Source organism: Rutidosis leptorrhynchoides, chromosome 5 (assembly GCF_046630445.1).
Source record: "Rutidosis leptorrhynchoides isolate AG116_Rl617_1_P2 chromosome 5, CSIRO_AGI_Rlap_v1, whole genome shotgun sequence".
Lineage (NCBI taxonomy): Eukaryota > Viridiplantae > Streptophyta > Magnoliopsida > Asterales > Asteraceae > Rutidosis > Rutidosis leptorrhynchoides.
In genome coordinates, this window is record NC_092337.1 from 46,414,306 (window position 1) to 46,441,718 (window position 27,413).

General features: G+C 29.8%; 1 long non-coding RNA gene across 4 annotated transcripts; it reads left to right on the top strand.

The window, feature by feature from the left end:
* The first annotated feature begins 7,619 nt into the window (after window positions 1-7,619).
* On the top strand, window positions 7,620-12,312 carry LOC139848108 (uncharacterized). Of its 4 annotated transcripts, XR_011759834.1 has the most exons (10): window positions 7,620-8,194; window positions 8,282-8,494; window positions 8,742-8,880; window positions 9,423-9,550; window positions 9,765-9,862; window positions 10,391-10,510; window positions 10,720-10,814; window positions 11,131-11,354; window positions 11,495-11,554; window positions 12,060-12,309. It is a non-coding gene; the product is annotated as an uncharacterized lncRNA (long non-coding RNA). The 4 variants fall into 4 exon arrangements; XR_011759835.1 differs by having other exon boundaries at window positions 7,620-8,494; window positions 11,131-11,299; window positions 12,060-12,312; XR_011759832.1 differs by having other exon boundaries at window positions 7,620-8,494; window positions 12,060-12,310.
* The last annotated feature ends 15,101 nt before the right edge of the window (window positions 12,313-27,413 follow it).

A 27,413-nucleotide genomic window follows, 5' to 3' on the forward strand; every position in this document is an offset into this window, starting at 1 on the left:
TATTGATATTACTAATATTATTATCAAAATAGGTATTATTATTAAATAATATGATTATTAATATTATCATTATTAATCTCAAAAACTACCTTTTTAAGCAGATAAATATTTTGTACATAAAATATACTTATTACGTATACTATAATTATATTAAAATTTCACATAACTATATATATCAAACTTACTAATATTATTTATATAAATACTTACAAATAACAAACTATCGATTTTTAAATATAACATTAAACAAGTATGGATATAATAATATAACAATATAAATATTAACCATTTTGAATATAAACACAAATTAAATATATAACATATATAAATTAAGATAAATAAATTGTTCGATTACGATTATACGTTTTAATATATACATACAAATGATATAGGTTCGTGAATCCGAGGCCAACCCTGCATTGTTCAGTTGTTTAATGTTGTTACATGTATTTTTACTACAAAATACAGTATGGTGAGTTTTTTTTGCTCCCTTTTTAAATGCTTTTGCAATATATATTTTTGGGACTGAGAATACATGCACTGCTTTTATAAATGTTTTACGAAATAGACACAATGTAGTGACCCGAACTTTTCCATGTTTATATATATTAATTGAGATTGATATTTACATGACTAAAATTTTCCAACGTGTTAAGCAATCAAACTTGTTAAGACTTGATTAAATGAAATAAGTTTCATATATACAATTGATCACCCAAGTTGACCGGCGATTCACGAACGTTACAAACTTGTAAAAACTATATGATGTCATATATATGGATATATATATATATATATAGTTAACATGGTATTATGATAAGTAAACATATCATTAAGTATATTAACAATGAACTACATATGTAAAAACAAGACTACTAACTTAATGATTTCGAAACGAGACATATATGTAACGATTATCGTTGTAACGCCATTTAATTGTATATATATCATATTAAGATATATTAATATATCATAATATCATGATAATTTAATAATTTAACATCTCATTTGATATAATAAACAATGGGTTAACAACACTTTACAGGATCGTTAACCTAAAGGCTTCAAAACAACATTTACATGTAACGACTAACGATGACTTAACGACTCAGTTAAAATGTATATACATGTAGTGTTTTAATATGTATTTATACACTTTTGAAAGACTTCGAGACACTTATCAAAATACTTCTACTTAACAAAAATGATTACAATTACATCCTCGTTCAGTTTCATCAACAATTCTACTCGTATGCACCCGTATTCGTACTCGTACAATACACAGCTTTTAGATGTATGTACTATTGGTATATACAGTTCTTAGCAGCCCATGTGAGTTACCTAACACATGTGGGAACCATCATTTGGTAACTAGCATGAAATATCTCATAAAATTACAAAAATATGAGTAATCATTCATGACTTATTTACATGAAAACAAAATTACACATCCTTTATATCTAATCCATATACCAACGACCAAAAACACCTACAAACACTTTCATTCTTAAATTTTCTTCATCTAAGTGATCTCTCTCAGGTTCTATCTTCAAGTTCTAAGTGTTCTTCATAAATTCCATAAGTATAGTTTTATAAAAATCAAGAATACTTCCAAGTTTGCAAGTCTACTTCCAAGCTTTCTAATCCATTCCAAGTAATCATCTAAGATCAAGGAACCTTTGTTATTTACAGTAGGTTATCTTTCTAATTCAAGGTAATATTCATATTCAAACTTTGATTCAATTTCTACAACTATAACAATCTTATTTTGAGTGAAAATCTTACTTGAACTGTTTTCGTGTCATGATTCTGCTTCAAGAACTTTCAAGCCATCTAAGGATCCTTTGAAGCTAGATCCATTTTTCTCATTTCCAGTAGTTTTATCTATAAAACTTGAGGTAGTAATGATGTTCATAACATCATTCGATTCATACATATAAAGCTATCTTATTCGAAGGTTTAAACTTGTAATCACTAGAACATAGTTTAGTTAATTCTAAACTTGTTCGCAAACAAAAGTTAATCCTTCTAACTTGACTTTTAAAATTAACTAAACACATGTTCTATATCTATATGATATGCTAACTTAATTATTTAAAACCTGGAAACACGATGAACACCATAAAATCGGATATACGCCGTCGTAGTGAAACCGGGGGCTGTTTTGGTTTGGATAATTAAAAACTATGATAAACTTTGATTTAAAAGTTGTTCTTCTGGGAAAATGATTTTTCTTATGAACATGAAACTATATCCAAAAATCATGGTTAAACTCAAAGTGAAAGTATGTTTTCCAAAATGGTCATCTAGACGTCGTTCTTTCGACTGAAATGACTACCTTTACAAAAATGACTTGTAACCTGTAATTCCGACTATAAACTTATACTTTTTCTGTATAGATTCATAAAGTTAAGTTCAATATGAAACCATAGCAATTTGATTCACTCAAAACGGATTTAAAATGAAGAAGTTATGGGTAAAACAAGATTGGTTATTTTTGCTTGTTGTAGCTACGTGAAAATTGGTAACAAATCTATATTAATCATATCCTAGCTAACTTATATTGTATTATACATGTATTCTAATATATTATGTAATCTTGGGATACCATAGACACATATGCAAATGTTTTGACATATCATATCGACCCATATATATATATTATTTGGAACAACCATAGACACTCTATATGCAGTAATGTTGGAATTAGCTATATAGGGTTGAGGTTGATTCCAAAAATATATATAGTTTAAGTTGTGATCTAGCCTGAGACGTGTATACACTGGGTCGTGAATTGATTCAAGATAATATATATCGATTTATTTCTGTACATCTAACTGTTGACAACTAGTTGTAGGTTACTAACGAGGACAGCTGACTTAATACACTCAAATCTTTAAAACATAATAAAAATGGTTGTAATTATATTTTGATCATACTTTGATATATATGTACATATTTGTATAGGTTCGTGAATCGATCCGTGGCCAAGTCTTATTTCCGAGGAAGGAAATATCTGTGAAAGTGATTTATAGTCCCACTTTTAAAATCTAATATTTTTGGGATGAGAATACATGCAGGTTTTATAAATGATTTACAAAATAGACACAAGTACGTAAAACTACATTCTATGGTTGAATTATGGAAATCGAATATGCCCCTTTTTATTAAGTCTGGTAATCTAAGAATTAGGGAACAGACACCCTAATTGACGTGAATCCTAAAGATAGATCTATTGGGCCTAACAAACCCCATCCAAAGTACCGGATGTTTTAGTACTTCGAAATTTATATCATATCCGAAGGGTGTCCTGGAATGATGGGGATATTCTTATATATGCATCTTGTTAATGTCGGTTACCAGGTGTTCACCATATGAATGATTTTTTTCTCTATGTATGGGATGTATATTGAAATATGAAATCTTGTGGTCTATTATTATGATTTGATAATATATAGGTTAAACCTATAACTCACCAACATTTTTGTTGACGTTTTAAGCATGTTTATTCTCAGGTGATTATTAAGAGCTTCCGCTGTTGCATACTAAAATAGAGACAAGATTTGGAGTCCATGCTTGTATGATATTATGTAAAAACTGCATTCAAAAAACTTATTTTTGATGTAATATATTCTTATTGTAAACCATTATGTAATGGTCGTGTGTAAACAGTATATTTTAGATTATCATTATTTGATAATCTACGTAATGCTTTTAAACCTTTATCGATAAAATAAAGGTTATGGTTGTTTTAAAAATGAATGCAGTCTTTGAAAAACGTCTCATATAGAGGTCAAATCCTCGCGAAGAAATCCATTAATATGGAACGTTTATAATCAATATGAACGGGACATTTCACACAAGTACTTAAAATTACATTCTATGGTTGGATTATTAACCGAATATCGCCCTTCAAGTCTGGTAACCTAAGAATTTAGGGAAATGGCCCCTGATTGACGCGAATCCTAAAGATAGATCTATGGACCTTGACAAGTCCCATTCGGGGTACGAATGCTTTAGTACTTCGAGATTATTATTATACAGACGAGAGGTTCTGTTTGGGAATATTCTATGCATTAAAGTTAACGTCAGTTACCAGGTGTTCAATCCATATGAATGATATTTTTGTCTCTATGCATGGGACGTATATTTATGAGAAATGAAAATGAAAATCTTGTGGTCTATTAAAATGATGGAAATGATTATTTATGTTAAACTAATGAACTCACCAACCTTTTGGTTGACACTTTAAAGCATGTTTATTCTCAGGTATGAAAGAAATCTTCCGCTGTGCATTTGCTCGTATTAGAGATATTACTTGAAGTCATTCATGACATATTTCAAATGACGTTGCATTCGAGTTGTCGAATTCATCAAGATTGTTACTAAGTCAATTATAGTTAGATATATTATGAAATGGTATGCATGCCGTCAACTTTCAATGTAAAGCAAGTTTATCTTTTAAAAACGAATGCAATGTTTGTAAAATGTATCATATAGAGGTTAAGTACCTCGCGATGTAATCAACTATTGTGAATCGTTTGTAATCGATATGGACTTCGTCCAGATGAATTAGGACGGGTCTCTACAGATATATTATGAAATGGTATGCATGCTGTCAACTTTCGATGTAATGAAAGTTGTCTTTCAAAAGTGAATGCAATGTTTATAAAATGTATCATATAGAGGTCAAGTACCTCGCGATGTAACCAAATGTAATGTATTCATCCAGATAGATTAGGACGAGTCATTAGAGTAGTCCACATTTAGTAGTACGTATATAGTTCAATATATAATCTAGTTAATCAAGGTTATATTATATTGTCTCGGGATTAACCAAGACTAGTATATTATGACAGTATTTAAATGACGATATTTAAAGTGCGTAAAATAAATAACATTATTTAAATGACGATAAATAAAGTTGCGAGTATTAAAATTGTGATAATTAATTGCGATAATTAAAATGACAATAAATAAAATGAAATAAGGAAATAGTCATAACGGATATAGGAACAGTTAGCTAGGATATTGTTAGCGTAGATTCTTAACAAAATTTCATATAGTTAATTAGTTTGTTTCTAATCAATTTTTATTCTGTCAATAATTTCTTCATTATGCCACATGTTAAATCTTGACTTGGATTATGATCGGTCAAAATTCGAATATGAAATTAAATTTGAATGAAAATGGTTGTTCTTCGGTGAACAAATACATATATCTGTGGATGTAAGGAGTATAGCTAATGATTGTTGAATCGGAATTGAAGTATGTACAGTGTAATATATTAATGTGAAATCTAAATATTTCTAGGGTATTACCTACCCGTTAAAATATTCTCATCATTAATAGTTTGTACAGAAGAATTTTTAATTACAATCTTTATGAAAATATACTTACATATATATTTCCTTCAGACGTAATCATGAATTTAATGAGTCAATTTGATATTAAACTCATTTGATTTATCGTCAGAACTAGAATACATAATCTCTAAAACATTAGAGATTACATAATCATCATGTCAAACGAAGATGAATGACGTAGAAGGATATGTAGAACGAAGATAATCGATGTAGAATGATGGTTATGCTCGAGGTATAGATTGTGATGTTGAGGCTTGTGTTGTTGGTGTTACTAGAGCCGTTGATGTAGGTGGTACTGTTGGTGTCGGTGATGTTGCTGATGCTGGTAATTTTTGCACCATATTCTCCAAAGCTACTACTCGAGCGCGAAGTTCGTTGACTTCTTCGATTACTCTGGGATGATTGGCGGTTGGAACGAGCGGATGCATAAGGTTTAGAATCTAAGATATGATATAGTCGTTACGAGATATCCTGGAAATGAGAGTGAAAATGGTGTTTCGGACTGGTTCGTCGGTAAGTGCTTCAGGTTCTTCATCAAAAGGACAATTTGGTTGATGGAAGGGATCACCTTCTTCTCATCTCCATTGGTTAAGTCGACTACGAACCCATCCTCAATTCATCCAGAATTGATGATGGCTACTTGATTGATCCATTCTGGTTACACTGCTTTCGGAGCTTGAGTGGAAATCCATATCGGAATAGCTATCGGAATTCGAGGAATTTAAACTAGTTGCGAGTTCCATCTTGTACTATCAAGGAAATGAATTTTGATATGAAATAGATTATAGGACTTAGATTGGTATCCTTCAATACATAATTTACACATGTATATATAATACCAAAATCTCATAGATTACGTAGGAATCTCCAGAAGCTGTCAGACAAAGTTTATAGTAACAGATATGCTAAGATATGAATCTGTCTATACACTATCTATGCAATAAATATAGAAAAATGTGTCTAGACTTAAGAATGCTAAGTAGGTAATTTCTAACAAGAAATGATAAGCAAAACTTTTTAACATGCAGCTAAGGTCGAAGTCCAGACCCACTAATGTATCCTAACAACTATCAGTTAGACACACTAATGCAAGACCTGGTTCGCTAAGACTAATGCTCTGATACCACCTGTAGTGACCCATCCAAATTCACCTGGACGAATACATTACATCTGGTCCCATTGCGAGGTACTGACCTAATATGCCATGAACGACTCCAAGTAAGATCTTTAAAATGAGCAAATGCGCAGTGAAAGATTTCTTTAATACATGAGAATAAACATGCTTAAAAGTGTCAGCCAAAAGGTTGGTGAGTTCATAGATTTATCATTACAATCATTTCAATATTTTAATAGACCACAAGATTTCATATATTTAACCGCACACATATCTCGTGTACAAAACATGATACACATAACCTGTGTATAAAAATCATTCATATGGTGAACACCTGGTAACCAACCTTAACAAGATGCAAATAGAACATCCCCATCATTCCGGGACTTTCATAGGACATGATAAATTCGAAGTACTAAAGCATCCGTAACCCGGATGGGGCTCGTTGGGCCCAATAGACCTATCTTTAGGATTCGCGTCAATTAGGGTGTCTGTTCCCTAATTCTTAGATTACCAGACTAAAAAGGGGCATATTCGGTTTAATAATCCAACCATAGAATGTAGTTTCAAGTACTTGTGTCTATTTCGTCAAACATTTATAAAAGCAGCGCATGTATTCTCAGTCCCAAAAATATATATTGCAAAAGCATTTAAAAGGGGAGCAAATGAAACTCACGATACGATATTTGTAGTAAAATATGCATACAACGGAACTGAACAATGCAGAGTTGACCCCGGATTCATGAACCTATATCAGTTATATATATATTAAAACATATAATGAAAATCAAATAATTCCATCTATTAATTATATAGTATTTATATATTTAGTGTTGTAGTTTATATATAATTTTTACTAAATTCCAATATATATTTTATTTATATCTTAAATTATATGTTATATATATTTATCTCTCTTCTCTCTTTATACTTAAAGTAAACACATAATTAAATGACAAATTCTATCAACTTTCAATCCTAGCCATCTAAATTGTTTATCTCCACCAATCTTAACCATACAAATAAGATAATACTCTAAATCACGTGATTAGTTATATAATTATAAAAGATGCTGACCAAACTACCCTTAATCAAAAACAATAGCACGGCGTTTTTATTGTTTTTAGGGGTCAATAAAAAAAAACCTAGCTCTCTCCTCTTCCATCGACACACGAAGAGCAAGCGCAAGTTCGGGATCCAGATTTGGGTCTACACCAAAGATGTTAAACAACAATATTAATCGGATGTTGTTATATTTCCGGATTCCGAATCCGATGTATTAAAGATCTTACAACTGATTACAAATGAAATCAAAGAGCTAGGGTTCCTATATTCATGTTCTGTAAAATTATGACAAGTGATGGAACCAAAACATGTCGATCGATTAAAATTCGATTTCCAGGTTAAATCCAATTTTTTTTAATCTTAGTTGCTTAAATCCATTATGAGCATTGGAACTGAGAGTCTTCTTGTGTGCTCCCTTTGTGAGAAAAAATGTAATAGTACTCTTTTGTAACACTATTTATCTGTAATATGTATTTGTATTATGTGTTTATTAAAAATCGTTGACATACACCGGTATCTTCATTTATGGTTAACGCTTGACCTACATGGATGGTATAAATTTTCATTTATAGTATAAGTTTTCATTTATCTCAAATCAGCTGGCCTTTATCATCTTCATTCTTCAAACCCTAATTTACCTCCACTACAGGTAACCTAACTATTCAGTCAATCATTTTTCACTAATTTACTTGATACGAGATAAAGTATTTATATTTTTGATTCAATTTGATAATAGGAATTTGGGCTTTTTGGAAATAACAATGTCGGTGAAGGTTCAAGACTAAACAGGGATTCACAGAGGAGTGTTGCAGACACAACTACTCCTTCTGCGTGTTTACATTCATCGAGCTTTACGAAGTACACTAATAGTGACCTGCAAGTGTCTCCCAGTGAGTTTAGCTCTTGGTTACTAGATCTTAATTCCTTTGATACCGAGCTCTTAACCGAGGTATGACCTATTCAGTTTACAAATATATGCATAGACCATATGGTAGATGTTTGAAATATGTGCATAAATATTATCAAAAGTTCTCATGTATGAATCCAACTTAAACGTTTATTATGTCTATAATGTCCATATTGCTACTCTTCATGTAAACATGTGTCACATCACCCGTTTACAAGTGATAGTAAGTTGTATGTATTCACTTTAATGTTGATTAAATATATAATATCGATATATGTTGTATGTGCAGGTTCATATTGAAAACAACTTGAATTTGCTCCTTTGTATGGCGAAGGTTTTGATGATGCCAATGCTTTCAATGGGTTTTTGGGTCTGAATTCTGAAGGGCACGGGCTCTGAGACCAAGTACCCATTTGACTTTGTTGAAGGTGACTTGGAAAAGTTTTTTTCACAACTACTTCATATTATTATGTTACTGTCTTCATATTTTTTTCACAATATTTTTCATTTTCAACGCTTAAAAAAACTAATAGCTTATATGGGTTTCTTTTAGAAATATACCTGGTTTGTGTTCAATTTACATATTTAGTATGGTTATTTGCATTTTGTGATAGGTTTCTTTAAGCCTTTAAAATGTGTAGCATAAAGTGGTTGACATCATACGACCAATGTAGCAACACTGGAGGTGATAACATGGGCGGGTCAGTCTGTTATCATAAGTAAATTGATCAGTCCTTTATGTTGTGCTGTAGAATTTATTATTTTGATCGTATATCGGTTAGTTATACTATTGTTCAACAGTATAACCTTTAACTCATGTACTTTGTGCTTATTATGATGCTACCTAATGTTTGTGATGCTGTCATTTATAGCTACTAATTATATTGTATGTCATTTTATTTTAGTCCACTGTTTTCGTCTTTCTTATGTTATCTACTATAATTATACTACACTGTATTAAATTCAACAGTTGTGGGCAATGATCCTCTACCAACATCAGTTGTACATGATGCCCTACCTTCTGACTTTGTGCATTCTAACAACACTGCAACATCGCCCTCTGAAACTGAATTTATGTGCGCGGTAGGAATCAAATAGGTAAATTTGCTCAACTTTATGTTTTAATTGGGTGATTTTGTTCTGGTGATTTTTGAGTTTCGCTCGACGAATGCTTATAGTTTTTTGAGGTGATTTAATGTGTTAATATTAAATTTTATTGTTTTTATGTTGGTACGTGGTCCGTATCACATACTAATTGTTGCATGGTTGTAACCGATGTCTTTGTGTGGCTATGTTTTGGTGTGTTGTATAGGTAAAACTTTTGAATGTATTGGATTGGGGAATGAAAAATCAATTTGCGTATTACAACTTTTCATTTTTAAAATCACCTTCCAGTGGATTAATTTTAAGGTACTTGAATGTGTGATTACTATTTTCTAATCTAAATATGTTTTTCTTCATGTAATGATGTATACTAAAAAATTAGCATGTGTAAGAAATTTACAGGTTATGTGCTATCTGATATGTATTTGCCAAACTTTGTGACTCCTCGAGCTTTTTCTTTCTTTTTTTTCTTTCTTTTTTTTTTCTTTTTGCTTAAGGGTGTATACCCGATGAATAAAATACATATTCTTGACCTTATGGAATGTGGATTATAAACAACCACATGGATGTTAAGATTGCTAATGAATTTTTATACAAAGTAACTAAATAGTTGCTTATTGAAGGTAGAATTTGTATTTGTTTTATTAGTTTCATATTGGTGCATCTTCGAGCCTATAGTAGTTTGATTACTTATATATTTGTTACTTTTATGGTCTAAGTTCAAACTAATTTATATGTATCTGTTTACTACATGTATGTTATTGACTTTGTTCATAATAATAGCACGCTATGGGTTTACTACATTTAAAGTTGTGATGTTGTTCACTAATTCAGGTGCCAGAGCTGTGAACATATTATGTTTGGAGGTTGTTGTATGGAACACGTATATCATCATTTGTGTGCCCGTTTTAGTCAATTGTAGAGGTGGCACTTTCAACCCATTAATAAAAACAGGTCAGTTTTGGTCAAATTTAAAAACTTTGCTATAAATGTAACCCATCAAGTAGGTCAAACTGATTGCAAGTTGTTATGTAATCTGTTAAATCGATTTAATAAAACCTGGCCTGATCATTTTGACGCAAATAAAAGTTACCCATTTCGGCATGTTTATTAACCCATATATAGTCTATAAAGCATTCTGATCACTGTATGATGTGTTACAGACCATGACAAACTTCGTGCCACTTCACAAGCTACAGGCTCATGTAGGTGGAATTCTTAAATGTCTCCTTTCACCCGAGTTTTGTGAGCCTCAACGGTTAGATCTCTCGAATCTTTTGTGGTGTTATCGTAGAATTTTTAGAGTCTGTTACCTTAATGTCTCTCCTTTCACCCGAGTTTGTTCGCTTTCATTTAAGAAATATCTTGCTAACATTTTTATAATTTATTTGTTAAGTGTTCACTTTTGTTGTTATTTTCAAGTGATTTAATGTTTTTTAGTTGGATTGTTTTAAAGTAATTTATGTTTTCTGAAATATGGTTCTTCAACTAATGTATTTGATGATGCATTTTACTTACATATTAATCGTTGTTTTTATCTTTGTGTTTCTGACATTTTATTGTTTGAAAATTAGGAATTTTGATTTGATGATTGTGGACGTAAAGTTGTTTCAATTCACATATACCACTCAAAGTAATTTCATCCAGAAGATATGTGAATAGATCTAAAGAATTGCATAATAACTGGAGCTAATTCTGGGATCGGTTATGCCACATTGCGACTGCACATGGCCTTGCGTCGAGGTGCTTTCACTTTTCACCGTTAAGGGTTTGGAATATGGAGTTGGATTAAGACAAGGTTGTGTTGATGGATTTGGGCGATAATAAAATAAATATATGATTTATATTCATTTTGCGGAACTTGCTAAATCTCATTTATACTCTGTAGCTATTCTGATTATTTATTTTTATTGTTATATTTGGTTTTGTTGACAACAGTTGCATTCGAAGAGGAAAATGAGAATAATGTCTAAGATCATATTGGTTTGAAGGTTCAAGGTAATTCTTTCTCATTGTCAGGTGTTACTAAAACCAATTAAAAAGAATGCTTTAGAATTAAATTTTTTATAACATGTATGGTAAAGGTAAATGGTAAATAGGGTTATGGATTGTGTACTTGCTATTTCATAACTTAATGTTAAACCAACATTATTTGATTTTTTAGTACTTCCTATGGATTTTATTAATGTTAATTGTAAAAAATGTGTAGAATACTTAGAAATGCACATTATTTTTTAAGATAAGGTGTTAGCCTGTTTGACTTAAAAAGTCAAAATGATTATTGTTTAAGTTGGGTTTGTATATTTGTGACCTTCCAAAATATACTGTAACTGCTACTACTTTTGATTGATATTTAATTATAAAACTTTTGGTGTGTATTAGATTTACCATATCGTGGAAACTTCTCAAAGCTTTAGATGATAGTATCACCAACATTAAATCATGTTTAAAAACACTGATGATGTTTATCAACTGTATTAAATTTTATATTTTATCGTTTCAGGTTGATAAATGTTGTCAATGGAGGAAAGGTTCCGATTTTTACATTTGGTCTTGGACGAATTCAGGTCTGACTATTGTTTTGATTGCAATTTGATTTTAAATGTGTATAGTACTTGGAGTTTTAATGGGATTTTATCGGATTTTTATAATCTGCTGCTGCAATTTGTTCAAACCCGTCATCAACTTTTGAACTGCTGCTATTTGTTCATTTGGTATGAATTCAGTTTATATAAAAATGTCAAACTTTTGCTACTGTATGAAATATGGAATTATTTAAAAAAAAAATGTGTTATTGTGAACATGTGTAACATCTGTGTAAAAAAAGTCAAACTGCCGTTTTAGACAAAAGTCAAACATGTGTATAAAAAGTCATTAAATTATAATGAGTTAAAATGTGTTTTAAAAGTCACAATGTGTTATAAAAGTCATATTAAGGTTATAATAGTTTTTAAAAGTCAACATGGGTCAACATAGTTATAATCGGTTTTAAAAGTCATAATGGGTTATAAAAGTCATAGTAAGGTTATAATGGGTTATAATGTGTTTTGATAGTCATAATGGGTTTCAAAAGAGTGAAAGACATAGTAACGCAGGGCTTTGCAAAAAAAAAATCATGGTAAGTTTAAATGGGTATAATGGTATAAAAGTCATATTAAGGTTATAAAGGGCTAAAATTTGATCTTTTACCTCAAATGGCTCACATTGGTCTAAAACTGATGGGCTGGTGGCATTCAAATATGACCTATTTTAAAAATGTAATCTTTTGCCTTAAATTTAGTTGCAGTTAAACTGTGTAAAAACAAAAGTCAAGAACTGGGCAGTTTGATATGGTCATACTGCACTCTCAAAATAAAATTGAAAACTGACATATACATAACACAATTGCAGTCACTTGCAAATACACACAACAAAATCTTTAAGTTAAATTCTCAATTATTTATGTTAGATGGGTTGAAAATTGTCTTATTTGTAAAATAGATAAATGAAAGTTTCTTACTATGTAAATTAGTTGTCATAGCAAATTTAGGAGGTAAACTTTCTCTCATGATTATTTTTTATTGGACACAATGTCAGGTTTGTGTTCTTTAATGGATCCATGATCCTTTTGACCCTAAACCCAATCCCAGATAATAATTTATATTGCATTTTAGGATGAAAAAAATGCTCATATTTTTGTGTCCAATACCAAGTGTTTGCTGTGCGGGTGTTATTGGAGAGGTGATTAGTAAATGTTTGAGTTTTGTTTGATGCTTTCGATTAGGTTACTGTGGATGCCCTTATTTGGTGGTTCGGATTATAGGGTGCTTATGTTGCCATTGACGTTATCATTACCAGTACCTTTGTGGTTGCCGCCAACCTTAATTTATGTTGGGGCTTCAATATGTTGGTATCTTTGATTGTTAGGTTTTTGATAACCCGTTACCGGTTGTTTCAGGCTATTATTAGCAAATTGCATTGTTACATCATGAAAGGTATATCTTTCTTTTACCTTTTCCCCATTTTTGGAATTCTTGATTATTATTTATAGCATTGAAAGTTTGATTCAGTGTGTACATTTTTTGTTCTTTTAATTTTTGGATGTATGTTTTATGTATTTCCTTGATTGGTGTTTCACTTGATTGTTGTTGGATCTGTTCTATATTATTAAAAATTTGACACTTAGTATAATAATTACTACACAGGTCTTGGAGATGATGTAGGTCTTAGAGATGTTATAGTAGGATGAGGATTTCAGAATTGTTACAAGTCTTGGTTGGTATATGTGATAAAATATGGGCACGTGCTACATTGGAATTAATGATACTCAGAATGAAGAAACTTGCCCTTGGTAAATATAGTATTCACGTGGAAAATTTTAACCATTTCCACAGCATGTTTATGAGCTTCTAAATATTCTTGATACGGTTGAGGAGCTATCACGATGGGTGCGGGTGGAGAAAGTAGAACGAATTTTTCTGGATTCAAATATGAAACTTGATCCACATCATCAGCTGCATCACTAACTAAACGGGTCGGAAGAAGACCCAATTTGTGTAAACTGAATATGCAATCCACAGTGTTTCTCCAACCCGAACGTATATAATCAACGTACGCATTTGCTATACACAGCTATAGTTGCGTTTCTAGCTTTCGTGTCATTACCGAAAGCAAAAACGGATCATTCAACCGACTTAAAGTAAATAAAATAAACATAAAAAATAATTTCTTCACAAACACTCAAAATACCCCGCGAATTCGCGGGTCCTCCACTAGTTTTATATATAATAAAAATTAATATTTAATCATATAGTTATATTAATATATGTATATAAGTAATCAATAATTTATTATATGTAATATTTATATAATTAATGTTAATATGTTTATTCCAAGATTTTATGTAATACTAATATAATTATGTATCAAATATGTTTTTATGTATTTAATATTTATTTGATAAAATAATGTTAATAATAATAATAAAAATCATGTTAATGATAAAAATAATAATAATAATACCAATAATGATAAATAAAATGATAGTTTTAATAAAAATGATAATTTTAATAATAATGAAAATTTTAATAAAAATACTATCTTTAATAATAAATGATAATTTTAATAATAATAATAATTTTAATAATCTTACTACTAATGATAATAATATTACTAATAATGATATTCATAATAATAATGATAATAATAATAATAATAATAATAATAATAATAATAATAATAATAATGGTAATAATAGTAATACTAGTAATAATAATAATAATATTAGTACTTAACAATAATATTAATATTAGTAATTAGTAATAATTTTAGTCATATTAATCATATCATTTAACATGTTGGGCTTAATTACAGCCCAATTTTAATGAGGGCAGCCCAAAAATCATAACAGGCTAAACCCGTTTCCCTTTTGATTTTAAAGATATACGAGTAAAAAAATATATATATAACTAATAATAATAATAATAATAATAATTATAATTATAATTGTACCTATTAAAATATACACGTTTATTGGTTGCTCCCCAAATCAGATCGAGAATGGCAGGAGCAACTCAGAGAAAAAAATGGTATCCTCATCGCACAATCACTCAACAATCATCATCATTATTAACAGATTAATTGAGCAGTAATCATCGATGAATATCAGGTCATCGATTCATCATCATTCTCGTTCAAAATCGTCATCCGTCTACATCTTTCTCGTTAATCATCATCCTTCATCAATCGATTAAGAAATGGGTTCATTAATTGGTGAAACAGGTAATTGATTAATTGATTTCTTTTTCTTAATTTCCTTCATCCCTCTATATATATATGTTATGTATTTTTAAATTGATTGAACACGAACAGTAATGAATGAAAATAAAAACGGCTATTTGGTAGCAGAAGTTACAGGTCGATTAGTAACAATACCTGATAGCAAAGGTTTGTGATGGTGGTGTTTCGTAGTGATAGGTAGAAACAGAAAGAAGTAGTAGCAGCGACAATAAGCAGCAACAATTTAATCATCATCATTCGTTGTTGTAACAGGAAAATAGAAGGGAATACAGGAAGGGAGCAGCATCATCACGATGGTGTAAGTTTATTTGGTTTTTGTTTATAGCTTGACAAAAAGAACAGAAAAGTTAATGGGTTCTATGGTACTTAATTGATGATCGACTAATGTTGATAAAAGTGGTGGGTTTGTGGAGTTCGGGTATAAACAGGAAAATAGAAGCTAAGCAGCAGTCTTCGATAGTTTTTGCTGCAGAAAAACTAGTGGTGGTTGGGGTGTCGAGGTGGTGGTGTTTGAAGATGAGAAAGAGAGGAGAGAAAAGTGGTTGTTTATGGCAGTTTTTGTTTGCCGAAGGAGATCACAATGGTGGTGGTTTTGTAACGAGCTGTGATATCCAAAGGATGAACAAGTTTCTGTCTTGATGATGATTTTGGTATTGGTTTAATGATCTTAAACTAGAACAAAGGTGAAATGTCCCGTTCATATCGATTATAAACGTTTCATATTAATTGGTTTCGTTGTGAGGTTTTGATCTCTATATGAGACGTTTTTCAAAGACTGCATTTATTTTTAAAACAAACCATAATCTTTATTTTATCGATAAAGGTATAAAAGACATAGCGTAGATTACCAAATATCGGTAATCTAAAGTACAACGTTTACACATGACCAATACATAATGGGTTACAATAATATATTACATCAATTTATTTTCCGAATGCATTTTTTCTTTAAACATTATTATACAAGCATGCAGACTCCAAATCTTGTCTTTAATTAGCATGCAACAGCGGAAGCTCTTAATAATCACCTGAAAATAAACATGCTTAAAAGTCAACAAAAATATTGGTGAGTTATAGGTTTATCCTATATATCAAATCGTATTATTAATAGGCCACAAGATTTAAATTTTACCGCACACGTAACCTGTGTACAAAACATGATACACATAAAGTGTGTATAAAATCATTCATATGGTGAACACCTGGTAACCGACCTTAACTGAATGCATCTAGAATATCCCCATCATTCCGGGACTCTCATCGAATATGGTAAATTCGAAGTACTAAAGCATCCGTAACCCGGATGGGGCTTTTTGGGCCCGATAGATCTATCTTTAGGATTCGCGTCAATTAGGGTGTCTGTTCCCTAATTCTTAGATTACCAGACTAAAAAGGGTGATATTCGATATAATAATCCAGCCATAGAATGTAGTTTCAAGTACTTGTGCCTATTTTGTAAAACATTTACAAAACTGCATGTATTCTCATCCCAAAAATATTCGATAGTAAAAATGGGACTATAACTCACTTTCACAGATTATCAATTCGTCGAGAATTAGACTTGGCCACGGATCAATTCACGAACCTATAACAAATATATACATATATATTAAAGTATGATCGAAATATATTAACAACATTTTTGTTATTACGCTTTAACGATTTAAATTTGTTAAGTTAACAGTCCAACAATAGTAGTCCACAATTAGTTGTCCACAGTTAGTAGTACAGAAATAAATCAATATATATTATCTCGAATCAATCCACGACCCAGTGTATACAAGTCTCAGACTCGATCACAACTCAAAGTATAAATATTATTTTGGAATCAACCTCAACCCTGTATAGCTAACTCGAGCATTGCCGCATATAGAGTGTCTATGGTTATTCCAAATAATATATATAGATGACGTCGATATGATATGTCAAAACATTGTATACGTGACTATGGTCCATCAATATTACATAATATATGTTAGATTACATGTATAATACAATATAAGTTAGTTAAGTTATGGTTAGTATAGATTTGTTATAAAATTTTCGTAGCTAAACTAGTAAATCTAACCAATTTTGTTTTACCCATAATTTCTTCGTTATAGATCCGTTTTGAGTGAATCAAGTGGCTATGGTTTCATAATGAACTGAAATTTATGAAACTAAACAGAAAAAGTATAAGTTTATAGTCAAAAATACAGGTTACAAGTCATTTTTGAAAGAGGTAGTCATTTCCATCGAAAGAACGACATCTTGATGACCATTTTGAAAAACATACTTTCACTTTGAGTTTAACCATGATTTTTGGATATAGTATCATATTCATATAAAATATTATTTTTCCAGAAAACAAACTTCAAATTCAAAGATTAAGATAGTTTTTATTTTTCCAACCCAAAACAGCCCCCGGTTTTACTACAACGGTGTATGTCCGGTTTTACGGTGTTCTTCGTGTTTCCAGGTTGTAAATCATTAAGTTAGCATATCATATAAATTTAGAGCATGTGTTTAGTTGATTTTAAAAGTTAAGTTAGAAGGATTAATATATATATGATATATATATATGAATCGAATGATGTTATGAACATCATTACTACCTCAAATTTAGTAGGTAAACCTACTAAAAATGACAATAAATGATCTAGAGCTTCAAAGGATATTGAATGGCTTGAAAGTTCTTGAAGTAGAATCATAACACAAAAACAAGTTCAAGTAAGATTACTACTCGAATTAAGATAGTTATAGTTATAGAAATTGAATCAAAGCTTGAATATGAATATTACCTTGAATTAGAAAGATAACCTACTATAATAAATAACAAAGGTTTCTTGATCTTAGATGATTGATTGGAATGGATTAGAAAACTTGGAAGTAAACTAGTAAACTTGAAAGTGTTATTGAAGTGTTCTTGAGTAGTTGTTTTATAGGTTGATCAAAGGTTGGATTTATGAGATAGATTGATTTAGATTTTGATGAATATGATGAAGAACACTCAGAACATCATCATGGAACAAGAGAGAGATCAAATGGATGAAAGAAAGTTGCAAAATGAAAGTGTGTGTGGTGATGAACAAAAACGTGAACCATGGTGTCCATATATGCAAGTTGTAATTAGATTTTTAGTGTAATAATTCATGCTAGTTGCCAAATGATGGTTCCACATGTTTTTTGACTAAATGAGGGCTGCTAAGAGCTGATCATTGAAGTATATATACCAATAGTATATACATCTAGGAGCTGTGTATTGTACGAGTACGAATACGGTTGTATACGAGTAGAATTGTTGATGAAAATGAATGGGAATGTGAATGTAAGCATTTTTGTTAAGTAGAAGTACTTTGATATATGTCATGAAGTCTTTCAAAAGTGTACTAATACATCTTAATACACTGTATGTATATGCATTTTAACTAAGTCGTTAAGTCATCGTTAGTCGTTACATGTACATGTTGTTTCGGAACCTTTAAGTTAACGATTTCGTTAAATGTACTTAATCCCATTGTTATTAAATCTAATGAGATGTTAAATTGTTACATTATCATGATAACATGATGTACTAATGTATCTTAATATGATATATAAATATTAAGACGTTATTACAACGATAATCGTTAAGTATAGATATCGTTTTGAATTTCTTAAGTTAGTAGTCTTGTTTTATGTATAAGGTTCATTGTTAATATACATAATGAGATACTTAATTATCATTTCATCATGTTAAACATATATATATGTTCATATATATAATATCATGTCATATACATGTTATAACGTTCGTGAATCATCGGACAAACTGGGTGGTCAAACGTTAACACTAAATCCGTTTCAGTTAATCAAGTCTTAACAAGTTTGATTGCTTAACATGTTGGAAACATTTATTCATGTAAATATTAATCTCATATAATATATAATCATGGAAAAGTTCGGGTCACTACAAAAGGTGATTGTGTTCAAGGGTGGCCGAAGGTGGTTTGTTTACGGTTGAAGTGATTAGAGATATATGGTGATTGTTATGGTGAGTTCAAGAAAGGAAATAGAAGAAAGAGAGAGATAGTTATAGAGATATGTAGGTGATTGTGTAGGTGGTTAATCATTCATAAACATGAAATAGATAGATTGTAGGTTGATTAAGTGATTCACAAGGGAAACAGTAATTCTAATTTATCAATCATGCACATTAATAATCCACTTTTCATATAATATAGAATTAGAAACGTGTTAATTTGTTAGCCATCACCATTTACGGACTAAATTTCATACTCCGTTGTTAATCGGTGGCGAATAAATGTACACCGAAAAATCCCATTTTTTTATATTAAATATATTTATTTATTTCGATCTTCTAATGTGTAAAATTAATCATAAAAAGTGGATTGATTATTAGCGCTCAATCCCAAGTGAAAGCGTTCGGAGTATTAAAATTTATCAAATAGTTTCTATAACTTATAAAGTTAAATTTCGGATCAACGTTTATTTTTAAAATCACATAAGTTCGTTTTTAACTGTTTAATATCCATCGAATGGCAATTGAGTGTTACTGTCGTTTACTAAATAGATTCGAAATCACAAAATATATATTTATTATACTATATATATATATATACATATATGTATATATATACATATATGTATATATATATATATATATATATGTTTTAAATAATAATTATCATAATATCATAATTTTTATTTTATATAACATAATAACAACAACATATAATATTTCCAATTATATTTCCAATTATATATATATATATATATATATATATATATATATATATATATATATATATATATATATATATATATGTTTTAAATAATAATTATCATAATATCATAATTTTTATTTTATATAACATAATAACAACAACATATAATATTTCCAATTATATTTCCAATTATATATATATATATATATATATATATATATATATACACACACACATCTATTTACAATTAATTGTTCGTGAATCATCAGAAATGGTCGAAGTCAAATGAATGTATGAAAACAGTTCAAAATTTTTGAGACGCAACATAACGGACTTTGTTTATCATGTCAGAATTATGAAATCGTATCGTGAGATTGGTTTAAAATTAATCGAAATTTTCCAGGTCGTGACAATCTACCCATGTTAATGTCAACAAGATTGCAGTCCTGGATAAAATCATTAAAGTCATTTGCCTATAGATGATTAAATCTAGAATCGTAACGTTCATGAGGAAAGCGGACCAAGTTGAAGTCCCCAAAAACAATGAAATCACCTGCATTATTTACAACAAAGTTACGCAAATAGTCTCACACCCTCTTCTTTCGAGCCCTTTGTTGTGGTGCATACAAATTAATGAGGAACGAAGTAATAGAACTTCTCGTAAATTTCCCATCCACAATTAACATATTATCAAAAGATAGAACATGATTACTAACAAAAATTATGGGGTCCCAAACTGTAATGATGCCACGAGACCTACCAGAAGCGGACGAAGATGCGACTTTAAAACTAAAATTGCCCCACATAGCTTTCACCGCGAAGTGTCATAGGGTGAAAACTTGGTCTCTTGAATACCCAGAATGCTAATGTTATGTTCTACACATAACTGATTTACCCATCTTTGTTTGGAATTGCATCACTCCACCAATGTTTAGAGACATTAAATTCATGAGATGGTTTTAAAGTCCAGAGTATTATTCTAAAAATCATAACCCAGAGTTTGTCCCACCTTAATTAGCTTGTTTTTTAATGAAGGGCAAATGACCCAAAAAGGTAACATAAGTTACCCAATTTGACAATCAATGTAACCCCTAATTCCCACTAGCTCGAAAAGGATTCCAATTTAATTTTTGCTCAAGAAAAGGATTACATGTTAAAAATTTTTAAAATTGAGGTAATCTTCGTTTAAAAAATTTTAAAATTGAGATAATCTTCGCCAAATTCATTTAACAATCGTTAGTAAAAAAATATACGATTGGTCCCTGAAGTTTCTTAAAATGTGTACTCATCATCCTAAATTAAGGATTATCAGATCTTTGCACTTGTGTGAAAACTAAAGGGCCAACAGTGTAATTTACTCAAAGGTGTTTGATTCAGTTATCAAAAATCAAGTGTTGTTGAATTATATCGAAAATCATCAGCAACAAAACAAAGATTGATGTTTAACCAAATCATGCACTGATCTTGATTCCAAAATAACATCATTACATCATTCTTCCTTTATCAATTCTTAATTACAATAACAAAAATCATCACAGATCTCATATTTCAATTTACCTAATCTTCATCACAATTTGTGATTTTCTCAAATTTGAAGTTACATAAGCAGATTAATCATATATAAAGCTTCTTGAACATCATTCTAACTCGAATTGATAAAACTGGAGACAAATTAATTTCTTTGGGACTCTCAGATCTATCGGATGAGCTGGACATCATTTAATTTTTAGATCTGATCATAAGTAAAGACGATGGCGGTGGTTTTCCTACAAAACTAGTGACGATAGTGGTGGTGGTATTTCAATTTGGTGATTGTTGATTTTGATGTTTAAGTATTTCAATTTGGTTTTGATGTTTAAGTATTTCAAACTAGTGACGGGCTGATTGAATGTTGATTTTGATGTTTAAGTATTTCAATTTGGTTTTAATATTTGATTTTGGTGTACTGTGGTGTAGAATAACGAAATGATAATGATAATGTTTAAGAACAAAACTTAAATGTAAAAGACCCAAATGATATTTATGAATCTAAATGTAAAATAAAAACAAGGATGTTATGAAGATGTTAAAACAAAATAACAGTGGTGGTGGTGGTGGTGGTGAGAATGAAGATGTTAATGAAGATATAAAGAGGACATTTGGTGCACTTTTCTAACAAACTTTAGGGACCATAGTGTATTTTTTTACTAACGACAGTTAATGAATTTGAAGAAGATTACCCCAATTTTAAAATTTTTAAACAAGCAATCCTTTTCTTGAGCAAAAATAAAATTGAAATCCTTTCGGGCTTATGAGATTTGGGGTTACCTTGATTGTCAAATTTGGTAACTTATGTTACCTTTTCGGGCCATTTGCCCTTTAATGAAATATCCGAACCTCCGTTAGAGTTACTGTTACTAGGAATTGGTGAAAGGAATCTAACTTTGTTTAAACCAGGTGGTTTAGAAATTGAAGATGCATCTGATTCTTGGTTCTCAATGTTGCATTCGAGCACATTATTAGTAGGGCTAAGAACACTATCTTCCACAAAGGTACCATCAATCGAACTCTCTACATATGACTTGTTCCTTGTTGCCTTATTTCCACCTTTATTACCACTTCCCTGATTGCTTTCTTCAAAAAGTTTACCTGTTACAAATTCACTTTCTTTCATATGCACCAAAGGGGTTACTATAGGTTCCAAAACAGGTTCATTGATAATTAATTCAGCTGGGTGAACAGACTCATTGTTCGAGAAAATGTCATCATCATCATATGATTCATCATCTACCAGATCTAATACGTTTGTGTTCCAGTTTGAGGTTTCTCTAACTAATACTTTGTAATTTACCAAATACATGATCAAACATATGTTTGTGTGAGTAAAATTCATAATTCATACACATCCGTACATATGAGTTACACATTTGTACTGAGCAATTCAAGTGATACGGATATAAGAGACACATCTATACAGACTAGAGAAATGCCCGTACAGATCATTTGTCAGTTATAGAGGGTTTCAAGTTCTAATTCAAGGTTACTCACTTTTATATAACCCCTGCCATATAAACTTCCTCCCAATTGTTTAACAAACTGTTCTTTTCGATTTCTTAACCTAAAATGTTCGTTATAAATCAAATCGATAATTGTTCTTAAATGTTTTGATTGAAAACATAGTTGAGGATTATGCAATCAATATTATGATAACAATTGATTTATTTTGTTAATTCATTCTTACTCCCCCTGAATATAAATTAAGCGTTCAATAGTTTTTGTATGTTTATATTAACGATAATATTAACTAAAGATATTCTAGTAATATGATTATTTGATCCTAAAGTATAGGAAAGTTTCTTGTAAAATTAATAGGATTAATTTTAGAATGATGTTTGCTCCTTTTTATAATCCATTGTACATTGCTTTTCTTCATTTTGCGTTGGTTATGAGTGTATGTTTCTTTCATGATAAACATGTTTGATAAAATAACGAATACAAGCAGAGTAAGAAAAAATAGATTGACAACCTCCAACGCAGTAAGAAGCACAACCATTTTGCTACTGACGTTGTAACCAAACTTTTGGTTACATGCAGGAGTCCATTTAACTACATGTAACAAAACTATGGGCTATTGTAACAACCTTCAACTACTCAGTATTGCAACTCCGTGATGCAACGCGCACCCACACGCAGGTAAGTAACAACCCTTCAAAATTAAAATAGATACTCAAATTTACACTGATATTCTCCAATTAATACACACAGATGTGACGACCCGGAAATTTTTGACCAAATTTAAACTTGATATTTATATGTTTCCGACACGATAAGCAAAGTCTATAATGTTGAGTCTCGAAAATTTTGGAACTATGTTCATGTATTCATTTACCTTCGACCAGTTTTGACGATTCACGAACCATTAATTGTAATTAGATATGTGTGTGTGTGTGTGTGTGTGTGTATATATATATATATATATATATATAAATGGTAATTGAAAATATAATTTGAAATATTATATGTTATTGCTATTAAAATTTAATTATGTAAAATAAAATAAAAATAGGATATTATAAAAATTATTATTTAAAATATATCTATATATATAAATAAAGTATATTAAAAATAAATATTAAATGATTGTAATACTCATTTGATGTCCTGATTGATATTAAGTAATTTAAATTCAAATTTATGTAATTTTAAAATAAACGGTGATATGAAAATGAGTTCTATAAATTTTAGGCTTACTAAAAATGTATTTAGGAGCTGTTTATTAAATTTTAAAACTTTTTATATTTTACTTGGGGTTGGGAGTGAATAATTAATGTAATTTTTATTTAATAGTTAATGACCAAATTTTCTACCATAATGACTAAAATAAATAAAGATAATTACTGTAAAAATTTGAGATTTTTCTGAAGACTTTTATTCGCCACTGAGTAACAACGGAGTTCGAAATAATAGTCCACGAAAAACCTTCGGGTGAATCCTCCAAAATTTGAGGCTGCTATACTGTACCTAATTTGAAATATTATCTAATTATTGTACCCTGTTTTGCTTTATGTCTCCACTGAATCCTATATGCATATTTAGTATACATAAGACATTTGCATTACTTGTATCATTTGCTTGCTATTCTGCACAAGATATAAGTATCAATATATATGTATATATAAATACATGCTTAAATTACTTGAACTATCACTACCTCACTATTTCTCTTTTGTAAAACTCGATCACTATCACCACCAAACCTCGATCACTCTCCTCTCTGAATCTCTTTCTCCAAACATTCTAGTCCGAGGAACAATAACACAAACCCGTAACCTCCTGTTTCGGGAATACCACAAACCATCATCGAGTTTCTACAACCCTCGGACTCCATTTAATCACCACTACAACACATCACAACAATACTTGCTTGCTGGCTACTATTTATTTTGTTTATGATCGTGTACACCATAACCCGTCGCCACCAAAATCACAACCATCATAAACCACTTGACACCACCATCACCTTCGACTTTATGTTGGTTTCCTGTGTACGATCGAAAGCCAATCACCACCACAACAAAGCTACCCACTATCATATATGTTTTGATAATGCTACACATGTATATTGAACGAACCAAACAAAAATCAAACCAATGTTCCTGTGTTGTTATTGAAACCCACCTTTATTTCTTTTCTTCAAAACCTTATCGAAACCCACAAACAAAATAAATTAAAACCGCTTCTGTACTTGCTCCGGTTGTTTTCTGTTCGAACAATCACATAACCACCATTCTTTTCGTTTTCTACTCGATGAAGTACAATCAACATTATCGAAAACACTCTGCCAAAAATAACCCATCATCGAAACCTTTTCTTGTTCCTTCATTAAAATCACCACCATCATCCTCTCAATTTATATTTTTTCCTGTTTCCATCGTAATACAATCACTACAGCTGCCTAATTCTTATATTTTTTTTATTCATTCAAACACCATTACAACCATCATGAACTATCAATGTTGCTGCTATACGTTTAGGTTTCTGAGTCTATGAAATAAAGACGATAGCGAGGCTAAGATGATATTGATATTGTGGTATATATTAACTATGATGAAGATTGTGATGATGATCCAACGATGATGATGATGGTTATGATTAAGTTATAATAATATTAATGATGATGAAAGTCGATATACATGATAGATGTAATAGGGAGATCGATGATGATAATGATCATAGTGTTACGAATAATGATGATGAAATAATGATGATGTTTTATGATGATTTTGATAATGATGAATAGTTTTGGGTTTAGTTTGTGAAGAAGAAGAAGAACAAGAAATCAGGGGTTATATGGTTTAAATTCAGTATTCAAAACAGATATGGTATAATAGAGAGATGGTTTGAGAGTGGGTTAGGGGAACGAGAGGCCGTGGGTTCGAATCTAGGCGACTACAAATATTTTTTTTACCAAAAATTAAAAATGCAATTTGGGCCAGTTAATTAGTTCTGGATCGGATTTCTGTTGGGCCGTTTAGGATTTAAGTGGAATTGCTATAATTGGGCCGAATATGATATGATTCCAAGTTGGGCCGTTTATGACTGATGATGATAATATTATGAAAAAGAAATAGGATACGGGATATATATAAATATTTTTTGATTTAAATCAGAAAAATCAGATAGTTTGGGTGGTTAAGGGTGTTTGTGCGTTAGCGTAAGGTCGCCGGTTCAAGCCCGATTTCTGGTGTTTTTTTTAGCTTATTCCTTTAAAGGTAGCATTCTAATTATTATTATTATTTTTATTATTATTATTCTTATTATTGTTGCTATTATTTTAGATTACTTATTATTATTATTATTACTAACACTAAAAACATGATTATTATTATTATTATTATCATAAATATAAATTATATTATTATCACCATTATTATTAATAAGTATTATTATTATTAATAAGTATTATTATTATTATTATTATTATTTTTATTATTATTATTATTATTATTATTATTATTATTATTATTATTATTATTATTATTAATATTAATATTATTATTAATATTATCATTATTAGGAATATGAATATTATCATGATTGTTAATTTTTTTTTTGTAAAATTATTATTAACATTATTATTATTATTATTATTAATTTTTATCATTATTATTATTATTATCATTTTTTTATAAAAGTTATTATTAATATTAATATTATGATTATAAATACAAATATTATTATAAAAACGATTAAGTTACAAATTAAATAAAATTATTAATATTATTATTACTATCATTACTATATTGTTATTATAATAACAAACAAATATTTTTATATATAAATAACTACATTTAATACATGTAACATAAATATATTAATATTTTTACTAATTATTTATCTAAAGTAATGAAATAGATATATTTAAATAAATTATTAATGAAACCTATAAAACAATTATATCACTAATAATATATAAATTTGTTCGATTAGCATTATATGTGTTAATATATATATATATATATATATATATATATATATATATATATATATATAAATGATATAGGTTCGTGAATCCGAGGCCAACCCTGCATTTTTCAGTTCCGTCGTATGCATATTTTTACTACAAAATATCGTATAGTGAGTCCATTTTATTCCCTTTTACTCTTTACATTTTTGGGACTGAGAATACATGCTCTATTTTTATAACTGCTTTATTAAATGCTTTTGAAATATATTTTGAACTGCGAATACATGAAATGCTTTTATAAATGTTTGACGAGATAGACACAAGCAAAACATTTCTCGAATGAATTATTATACAGACAGAAGTTCTTTTGATTATTATTGAATTAGGTGGACATGATAATTGCCACCAATTGATGAATATATTTTCC